Below are 11,838 nucleotides of genomic sequence, written 5' to 3' on the forward strand. Positions count from 1 at the left end.
CATGAAAGAATGAAATACAAATATAAAGATCAATTACAGCACAAACCTCTTCATATTGTTACCTTTTATTACATTTCGTTATACATACTTTCAAACTGTCATCCTTTAAGTTAGAGATTCAGATATAAAAAAATGAGGCTCTCATTATTTCTAAAAAATATCATTATTGGTTATTCTTAAAATGGCTGCCTTGAAAAATTTAAATATGCATGAAATGCCTGAGATGGTGAATGTGAATGTTCACAAAATACTCATTTTTCAAAACATAGTCTGGGTTAAGATGTTACCAGTGTTCCCTCCAGGTTAGGATGATCCTTATCATTTCAATTAATCTTTATCTTTTTTTCTGGGTAATACGTATATCCAGTCAAAAAAGATATCTACCATCTTTATTTTTTTTAAATTGCCTGGAGATGAGCTGTACCAGAAATAGGCATAGGTCAATTGACGCCTGTGAGCATCATGTAGAGAATTCTGACCTAAACTTAAGAACTTAGTTTTATTTCTTTTTTATCCTGAGTCCATCCAACTTGTCTCCCCCCTGCATATTCATCACAGTAGTTGCCTCTTCTTAATGCAAAGCAACTCCAATATTTCAGCACAACATTCTCACTCTTATCTACACATGTATCAGTGGACAGTCTATTGTTCTTTGGTCAGTTTAGACCTTATCTGATCAGATAGACATAATTTTACCTGGATTGTCAATTACTGAGTTATTGTAAGCTGTGCTTAGGATATCAGTGACAGTATCTTACCATCCTGTTTCTTATTAGGCTCTTTATTTTTTTCATTTTTCCAAACATCACAGTCTTTTCCAATAACATCTGCCTTTGTGTTATCTTTGTATTATTTATTAAAGCAAAATATTTAAACTTAATCTTAATTTTTGTTATAAGAATTGGGTTTTCCCAAGTCCCTGACAATGTACTTCTTTATTGTCATTGTGGTGTTTGCACACTTCAAAATTTTGTGTAGACCAACCAAGAAGCAGACATTGTCTCATATCTACAGTCACTAATGATGTGAATTTTTGAACCTTGATGTTTTCTGGAATTCAGTTTTTATTGGGCATATTTTCCTCCATATCTTGCTTTTTGCTTTCTCTTTGTTTTGTTTTTCCATCTATTTTCAGTGTATCAGCAGAAATTATTCTGCATTCTTTTGCTTATAGCTTTCAGGATATTTTTGCTCACTTCATCTTTAATCTTGTCATGAGTTTTAGCCTAAAATTCTTCAGGCACTCTGTTAATGAAATCTAATCCATTAAACTTGTTTTTTACCTTAATATTCAGTTATGTGGAATATTGCTAAGGTAATATTTTATTGTCTAATTATTATTGTTTATTTTAAGTTTAATTTATTGTTTTGCAAAGCATTCATAATCTGAGCCATGATCAGCACCACATCTTGTTTTTTCTGATTGAAAATAACTTCTCTATTTTAACTTGCACAATAGATAATTAATTTGATTTTGTGGGTCCATCTGGTGATATTCATGTAAATAAAGTAATCTTTACTTACATGAACTAGAACAAAGTATTTACATGGCTAGAACAAAGTATTTACTATAATTTCTTCAGCAGAATGTTTCAGTCTGTCTCCTGCTTAATTTCATACGTCAAGGACAACTTTTCCTGTTATTTCAGATGCTATTTCATTTCCTACTTCAGTATTCCAGTCTCCTGTAATTAGTATGATATATTTTTAAGGTACTGCATCAAGAAGATGTTGCAAGTCATCATCAAACTAATCTGTTTTCTCTAAATTCTATTGGTGCATAGACCTGAATCACCATGACATCAATTCACTGGCCTTGAACTTGAATTGAGATAATTATACCATTTGGGAGGATTGTATTCCAGCACTAATCTTGACACCTCTTTATTAATAATTATGAGTACTCAATTTCTTCTATGTTTTTCTTATCTGTAATAGATTTGATGTTCTTCTGATATCAAATTATCCATTTCAGCTAGCTGATTACCAGAATGTTGCTGTTCAGTCTTGGCATTTCTGCTCTTACAATAAGTATGCATGATTTTGATATCCTATTATCAGCAGTATCTTTACAGCCCCAAACTTTCCTTTTGCTTCTTGGCATATCAGCAACCACACATCCTTTCAGCTTTAATCCAGCCACTGGATAAACCTTAATGATATTCACGCTTGCTCTGTGCTGTTCCTCAGTACCTGATGGATATCTAAAAATATACTAGAATAACCTGGGGGACTCATCTTCTAATATCAGGTTATTATTCTTAGATGTCAATGCCTTGTGGATTTTCTTGGCAAAACACTATAATAGTTGTGCTTTTCTTTTTCAGTGGTTCATATTTGGTTTAATTCACCATCTCATTAATATCCCCATTCCATAGTAGTGGCTGTGTCAAATGTTGGATTATCATTGAATTGCATATTGGATCCATGAAAGAGACATAGCCAGGGTTTTTAGAACTTAAAAAATCAGTATATGGTCTGAATGACCATAAATTTTAAACAAACGCCACTAGGTTATCATGATCAATGGCATAGAAAGTCCCAAGAGATCAAGGATGGCTAGGATGGATGCTCTACCTCCATACTGGTCCCCCCAAAAATCGTTCATAAATGCCATCAATGTCATCTCAACACTGTATCCTGTAACCTGAGTGGAAGGGAGCAAGATAATCCATTTCATCCAGAACTTTTTGGAGCTTTAAGCCAGTCACCTTCTCAACAGCCTTTCCTAAAAAGAGAAAGTTGGAAATGATGAAAATTGTCCTGTACTTTGTGTTCAAGAAAGAGTTCTTGAAGAAGCGATACACTATAGATCTAGGATACCATACCATCTCTCAAGGAAGCATTTAATTTTAGAAAATTGATTTTTAAATTAGTTGGGCAGTCTATTGTATCATTTTAATGTATATATTAAAATATTTTCAACATCTACATTTACTGTTTGACAGATGAAAGATCTGTGCACAATATAGACTCAGTCAGTAGCTGAGGGAACAAAGGGAAATAGTAGAACTGATTAATCATCAGGGTCTTATATTTTGTCGTATCAAATACTTTGTTTCATGTAGGAATGAAACATAGGAAACCCTAGCAGTCTGCCTATAAAAATATAGCACTCTGCAAGAATTCCAGAATCATCTTTCTCATCTTCATTGTTACATCAATTAATCTTTTAATTAATTTCACTTTTACTGGTTATAAGTGTTTGAATGACACAGACATAGATGAAGGTTTCAGCAAAAATGGATGCTTCTTTCAATCTTTTCTGAAGGCCTCTTTCCCGCCCTTGTCTTTTCTTGAAACCCATTCAGAAAGGCTGGCAGTGGGTCAAAACTGCCAGCTGTCCTCAGAAGATGAGCATTGCTCATCCAGGAAACTCAGAAGTAGTGTAGGCAAAATTGCATCATATGCTTCGATTTGTGTGAAGGGATCTCTTGCTGCTGTAGAGAGTCTGAATGGCTCAAACTTCAAATGAAAAACAAGATATAGGTTCATTCTTCAATTGGCTTTTCTAGGATTTTCAGAGATTTCTTAGGAAAAGGTACTACTGGATTTTTACTAATACTGAAACTAGTTCCATCCAACATATGATGTAACAATGGACAAGCAATCTGAAAAATAAATACGTTTAGCTATAGTAAATGTTCTATTCACAATGGTAGATTGTGCATAATATCTTGAGTAACCTAGAAAAACAGGAAGCCCAAATGCTTTCAAATCAAAACAGCTCCTGAATTTTATTAATTTGGAACCAGCTTTTTCACCACAACTCTTACTTCTGTGCCTTATTGTACATATAAAGGTTTCAGATACAGAACAATAAAGGAGTGAAGAGATAAGCCTGCCTAGGGATGTCCATGGAGTATGGTAAAAAAAAAAATTGATAACATGGCAGCCACAATGCTATATTTACTTTTTTTCACAATATACTGTGAAAACCCCTAAACCTGTCACATGTTTTTCTCCAAAACGAGTCAGATACAATTTCAATAGTTTTGTTTTGGAGAAGAATACAAAAATCTAATATAAGAAAGATTTCCACTTCCAGAAATGGCAAAATCAGCAACCTACTTACTTATTCCTCATGCTGGGTTAGATGATTTTGCATCAATCCATACAGAAGTACATGAGTTTTTTCTAGCTTAGGGTACAGGACCTTTGAGCCATTGTTTTCAGTGAAGCCATTTCCATATGAAGCATTGAATCTGAATACCTAGTTAATCGCTTGCACTGTTTGGCAAGCTGTGCCTTTCTAGTTCTGTATTGTTTGGTAATAAATTATTTCATTATTCAATGTTTCATGACATTTGAAATTCTGTTAATGTATTACCAGGCAAGCTTCCTTTGTTACCTAATTCATTATACTTAATCTCAGCTGATTTTTCGATAGGAAGCTGTTGCGTTTTGTTTCTGTTATCTTTGGAAATGGATACTGCTTACATATGCAAAAGCAGAAGTTGCTTGTTTATGGGGAAAAAAGACTGACCCATATAGCTTTCTTTTGCAAAATGTGGAACAGATGTTTTTGGCTATGTATAGGAGGAGGTGGAAAACATAATAAAAAACTTAGCAGAATGGAAGCGTGGTTATTGTGCAGGCAATCTGCTTCCTTCACATGACTTTCATTCATTCCCACTTATATCTCTGGCAGCGTTACAAATAGAGGCAGTGTTGAAAAGGCAGGCGCTTTTTCAACTGTCTGTCTGAATTTTAATGAGCACTTTACCCCCAAAGAATAACAAGCACAGTGGCTGGACATAATTTAAGTCTAATTCCATGTAAATTTCCCACCTGTTAGGTCCTTATCGAAGGATAATATAAAGCAAGATGGCCCAGGAACGCTTGAAGGGTAGGAGTGAGAGGCTTCCAAGGGCAACACTTCATAGATTATAGAATAATAGAATAACGGAGTGGGAAGAGACTCTTGGAGGTCTTCTAGCCAAACCCCTTGCTCAGGCAGGAAACCCTATACCATTTCAGACAAAAAGCTATCCAATCTCTTTTTAAAAACTTCCAGTGTTGGAGCACCCACACTTCTGGAGGCAAGCCATTCTACTGATTAATTATTTTAATTGTCAGGACATTTCTCCTTAGTTCTAGGTTGGTTTTCTCCTTGATTAGTTTCCATCCATTGCTTCTTGTGCTGAATTATATTTTAAGTCAATGAAATACACATTAAATAGCTCCCCAAAAGATCATTACATCTCAGATAAATGTCTTCACACCATAACATCATTAGCTGAAAATCTGAAATTAATCCACAACTCAGTTTGGCCATGATGAAGTTCCATCAGAATATAAGTACCTCTGGGTTTATGTCATCCTTGCTTTGATTCTTTAAAAGTTAACTAAGCTGTTAAGATAGTAAGAAGAGGGTGTGTATTAAGTAAGTTGTAAAAGGGGAATAAAGGCAGATCTAATAACTAAACAATGAGAAACAAAAGTATCCTATAATGTCTAGTGTGGATGGATAGATGGGAGGATAAGTTGAATCACAAGCAAAACTATCATTTACTTTACCATATTTGTTAAATAAGCCATAATTGGCTAGCCTTGCAAAACATCCTAAGTCATGAACCAAAATCTAGAACCCCCATGACATGTTAAGCCATGTGTAACAATACCCATTTATACCATGTTGTATGAATCCATCTCCTGTGGATTTCCAAAGTTCAGTTTGCTTGAGCTGAATTTAGAATTAGAATCTTTAGGTGTATAGACTATTAGTAATATACAAACCTCTGCACCAAAAGCATAAAAATCATGACTGAATAGAAATACTCAAGACAGTTTTATCATTTCTTAATGCTTACCAGGATCGCAAAACTCATAAAGCAGCATTGCTATGTGTAAAGCTACATTTAATGAGCTTATGTATTATAGCAATGGAAAGACACAGTGGAAAATACTGAAAGAAGGATGTAATGTACTGTGTTTACATTACACAGAAAGCTAAAACCACACACAGTTTTGCTTAGTGTGATGAATGAATGCAATTATCATGCGTCAATTTCCTGTATTTTTAATGTCACAATTGTAGACAATCACCAAGTATCAATTCATAATCTGTTTAGCTATGATTTGATTATACTACTATTAGCTGGGTTCAGATACAGACCATGGATGAACACAACACAATGGGGTGGGTTCACGCAACATTATGAAAACAAAACAGTATTACAACTTCATGTGTTCATTTGAAATCTTCCACGTGTAATTTGGGAGAGCTGCCCCCTTTGTTGTTTCTAAATCTCACTGTAGAATTATAAGCATTAAAATCTCTATGTGAACAACTTTACAGGCAAGGTGGAATTTCACTGGAAAAAAAGAAAAACTCACAGTGTTCCTTCCCAGGCATAATATAAAAAACAGTGACGATTGGAAGGAAAACAGGTAAACACAGGATAATCTATGTACGGTAATCATTCTTTTCTTTATATCTGACAAACAATTATCTTGGAAAGGAATTATTGGGTTAAGATTTAGACAAAGGGTGCTTTTAGGAGTAGATATTATACTATAATTTTGTGAAGCCTTTTTAACTTTTTTAAACATAACAGTAGCCATGAAATTCCAAATATAAAATGAAGGTATTGCAACAAAGCAACTTAAGTTATTTTGAACTGGTGGGGAACATTCTTGAGAATGCTGCTGAGAACTAAGAAAAGAAACAAATGGATTATTGAGCCAATCAACCCAGTGTTCTTACTTTTGGCACAAAGGACCAGGCTCAAATCATCCAATGTCAGGCACATTATGCAAAGACCCAGCTCTCTGGAAAAGTCTCCGGTACTGGGAAAGGTGGAAGCAAAGAAGAAGAGGAAAATGAGAAGCAAGGTGAATGGATTCAGTTATAGTGGTGATGGATGCATTATTGGAAGACCTGAAGGACTGGGTTAGGGACAGAGCAGAGAAATCTATCTATGTGGTCACTAAGTGTCAACAATAACATGATGGTACTTAATCAATGAAAACTGGCAATGTCATCTAGTTAGTTGGCAGCACTTAGCTCAGTGGTTCTCAACCTTCCTAATGCCGCGACCCTTTAATACAGTTCCTCATGTTGTGGTGACCCCCAACCATAAAATTATTTTCGTTGCTACTTCGTAACTGTAATTTTGCTACTGTTATTAATCATAATGTAAATATCTGATATGCAGGATGTATTTTCATTGTTACAAATTGAACATAATTAAAGCATAGTGATTAATCACAAAAACAATATGTAATTATATATTGTGAAATATTTATTTCCAATTACAAATAAATGAAATTTTGTCTTGAAGCATGGATGCCGAATCACACCTTCAGCTGCTCCACCAATGGCTCTGAAGGAGACCTGACCTTTTTTCTTCTCCCCCTGCCCTACAACACACACACATACAAAAACACATTTTCTAGGGTCATGTGATCGCCTTTTGCAACCTTCTGACTAGCAAAGTTAGTGGGGAAACCAGATTCACTTAAGAACCATGTTACTAATTTAATCTCTCTCTTCCTCTTTCTTTCTCTCTCCCTCCCTCCCTCCCTCTCTCCCTTTTTCTCTCTCTCCTCTCTTTCTCTCTTTCCCTTTCTCTCCCTCTCTCTTTCTCCCTCCCTTTCTCTTTCTCTCTCCCTATCTTTCTCCCTCTCTTTCTCTCTCCATCTCTCTTTCTCTCCCTCTCTCCCTCCCTCTCTGTCCGATCGGGGATCAATTTAGAGGTGCGGAACTTTTGACCAGTTCCAACCCTCTGTTGTGGAGGTTATTGACTGGGTACGAGCAGTCTGGGAGGCTTGGGCAGCCCAGCCGGCCTACAAAGGTTGGAGGAGAACCTGGGACGGAAGTCCACGAAAGCCCCGAGCTTCTCTAGCTGCCAAGTAAAGCAAGGGTGAGCAGGCTGGCCAGCCGGCCAGCTGGCTGATGCAAACGAGCGAGCAGGCGGCCCACCCAACGCGCCAGCTTCCCTGGGTGAGCGGCGGCTCTCACCTGCCACTTTCTTCAGTCAGCGGCAATAAACGTGGGGGCGGGGGTTGGTTCCTCTCCCCCAGTGCATTAAAAGGCAGAATCGTCGCCGGGGAGCAAAAAGGGCGAGGCTGGCTCACCAAGCTCGGAGGGAAGGAGGCTCCCTCGCTTGCTCTGCACAGCTCTGCCGCCCTCTCGGCCCAGCGCGAGGGGAAGCGGTGAGGTGAAGTAGCAGGCGTCGCTGCCGCGGGTGAAGGAGCCGGAGGAGGCGGGTGCCAACGGGGTCCTGGATCAGTTGGAGGGCATCACGGTCGCCCGCGGAAGTCTGCGGGAGCGATGATCTAGCGAGGACTGCTCAGGCAGAGAGACTCGAGGGCTGCGATGGGACGGGAGCCCTTCCAATATCCTGCTTTTGGATTGGCGCGACTGGCAGCGCTTCGGGGCAGAGTCGCCCCACCTCCCTTCAGCGGTCGACAAGAAACTCCCGCCCCAATGTAATCCAGACAACGGGGAGGAGGCTTGGCGACCCCTTTGACCCCCAAAAGGATCGTGTCCCACAGGTTGAGAATTGCTGACTTAGCTGGTCTTGGCTGATCTGAAGAAACTATGCAGGGATAAACATAGTTAATATTTGAATCAAAGAACACAAGGAATTCTTAGATTGGTAGCTAGATGGGAAGTAAAAAGAAAATCCCTCTGCACACATACAAACACCACCCCAAAAGAAAGCAATGGCAGACAATTTCCATATTGCTGCCAAGAAATGAATGGTTTTGCCCAGGTAATTACCAGCAGGTCCTCCTGCAAGATGCTAGCTTTGAAAACTTCTGCAACCCTGTTAAATACAGTATATATAATGAACATTTTTATGAAATATGATGGACAGTGAGAATTAACAGATTGGGAGAGGGGTGAAATCTAAACCAAAGAGGGCTGGGAGGAATTGTTGCCAAGATAAAAATCTCAGCACCCCCTGGCTAAATTTTTCTGCTGCTTGTCTGTTTCTCTCAGTAAGGCCATCCAGTAAATATCTTTTTTCCCTCTTGCATTGTTTGGGCTTTTAAACTTAATGGTATAAAATCACAGAGTCAGGATGAATTTTATTATTTCTACTATTATCTTTAAACAGTATATGAGACCCAGTTATATCCAAAGCTATCTCACATAATGGCGCTTTGACATTTCTTTTAAAGGAAGCATGCTCTAATTAAAAATAAATAAATGTGAATGGATGCTCTTGATTTTATCTGTCAATTGGTAGAAGATGTTTCACTGAATGAGGCTGTAGTCCCTTAGCCTTTTTTTATTTCCATGGCCTGGATAAATGCCTAAGGTCTGAAGAAATCACGAGAAGACGTTGCATTTCAGCTTGGAACTCACACTGTTCATCTAAATGTAAGACTCTGCTACCTGATGACCTACCAACTCAAATAATAACTCACTTGCATCCTTTGTATTGTCACCTGCTTGACAAATCTTCCTGTATCTGCAAGCCCAGGTATCCAGAAAGATGAGAGCTTTTATTAAGCTGGAATCAGTTACCTATATAATGTTTAATTTACTGGATCACAAATTGTACAGCCTTTTCTAAATATTCTATTGAAGCTATGCATAGGCATTTAAATTAAGAACAGCTCTTAGCTAAGTGACAGCTGAATTTAGACTGAGGATCAAATCAGATACCCCTTTCTCAATGTTACCTGCATCTAAACAAAGGCTTCTGCCAAAGGGATATATGTTCCTATTGGTGATTTCATTCTGGATGTAGCAGTATTAGAATCTTATTACTCTTGCCAGCCAATTTGGTTCTTTTCTTTTCTCTCCTTTTGTCAGTATGAGTTTATGCAATGCCAAAGATGCACACAATGGCACATATAATTTTAATCTGAAAATGTGGCAGTTAAAGTTGAGAGCTATTAAACTTAGGCTGCAAAAATCCAGCAAGCAGAAAAAAGATGACTGGCTCTTTGCTGTCATCTTGTAGTAATCTAAATTTTTGCAGCCAGGTCTGATAGCTTTTAAAAAGATGAGAACATTAGGAGCTCAGCTTATGATGCTAACCCTAACTGACAATGATGCTCCAGTTTCTAACAGAATATCTCTCAATATTCCCTGCAGAAGCCAAGAATTAAATCTGCTTCTTCCTGCATGAAAAGTAGTAGCTATATTACTTGAGCAGCAGTATTAAGGGAGAGGATGTCTTTCTTTAGCCTTTATTCATCTACACTGTGCTCAGGAAAAAAAAAAAAAAAGAATAAGAAATAATTTGCATAGTGCTCCCTAATTGAAATTTCCTGCTGAGATTTTAATAATTGGGACCATAAACCCCTAAGCAGAAAGGTTAATTTCTCTGAGCTACTAGGAATTCTGTCTTGCCTGCACGTCAGCTCCTTGACAGAAAAATAACAAGATACTGCCTTGATACTGCCTTGTTCCTTCTATAGAACTGTCACTCATACAGCTCAGTATGCATAGTTGTGACGTCAGAACCATGTGTCTGAGCCAACCCTAATGTCAATCAAAAATCTGTGAAATTTGGATATAGCATTGGAAAGGCATGCGAGAACACCCTCCTTGGCTACATTTTCCTCTCTACATGAATTTACTCAGACTTACAGAATAATGACTAATAATGATGCCATTTTCTTCTTCCTCCTCAAAAAAACAGTCCAATTGCCTTTTGAAAAAATACCTTTGAGACAACTATGATCTGGATGACCGAGAATCTCCATAGACATTTTTCAAGGACAGTTTTCATCAAAATAAGTGACTGATACTACTGTTCACAGCTGTAGCTGTACTTCTATTTTTTTAAAAAATACCAGTTTCCTTATCCTGAAAAAGAAAACCTATTTTTACTAAGTTGGCATAATACTTCTACAAAGCAATAGAAGGGTTGCAATTAATATGAGACTTGGTTGAAAAATCTTACTAAACCACAACTTCCTTAATTATGTTTATGAAAAACAAAACAATTGGTTGAGATTATGCATCACATATAATAGGAACTGATAACTTTTTTGTGGTTGAGAGAAACTCTTTCCCTGTTTATTATTCCTTCCAATTCAATTGGACAAAAGGGCTATGTCCACTTGACCATCAGCATAATAATTCTCTAAAAACTAAACAAATAGTGCTAAATTCCAAATGATGGTAGCAGGCTGCACAGGAGAGGTTGAGTTTGAAAACGGCCCTGATCAAGTTAGTGGCTGCAGGGCAAAAATCCAGAAAAAAAGGTATTCATTATGGAAGATACCATTGAATTACTGATTCTTTCATTCCCGGTTGCTCCCCTGGTCATGTAATTCAGATTGGAGCATATGCAACCTGTCCTTTGTTTCCCATCACACACTTTCACATATAGACACAACAAAAGAGCAGAAATACATAAAGAGATGCAACATGCTATTTCATTATGCAGAAGAGAGTTTAGGCACCTCCTAAAGTCACTGATGATAAAAAGTTTGAAAAATAATTCCACAAGCCATTTTCAGCCATTTTATCTTATTATGTAAAGTGGATTCTGTTCAAGAGAGCTCTCTGAAAAGCAAACAGAATTTGGGGTAGAGAGCCCAAGTAAGATAATAATTGAAATGTGCTGGTTCTGACTGATGACTGAAGAAATTGAAGCCTTTTGTCATTGTCAGGATTAGATCCCTTCTTTTCCCACAGTCATGCTGAACTAGGAGTCCAATGAAGCTTACCAGATGATCAGTGGAGAGTCAAAAGAAATGTATTTATTCAGTCCAAAGGTCTCAAGTAACTTTAGATGGGTGGTCAAAGAACTGCTTCTTACCTATTTATAGGGTTTTGTAGTGTGGAGATTTACAGATCATTTCAATGGAATGTGTTAGGTTTTTACAAGTGTTTCCTTATCTTAATGTTAAAGCAAATGC

The sequence above is a fragment of the Crotalus tigris genome, unplaced genomic scaffold, assembly GCF_016545835.1.
Source record: "Crotalus tigris isolate CLP2741 ecotype Arizona unplaced genomic scaffold, ASM1654583v1 scf7180000018371.15429387391:27106975, whole genome shotgun sequence".
Classification (NCBI taxonomy): Eukaryota; Metazoa; Chordata; class Lepidosauria; order Squamata; family Viperidae; genus Crotalus; species Crotalus tigris.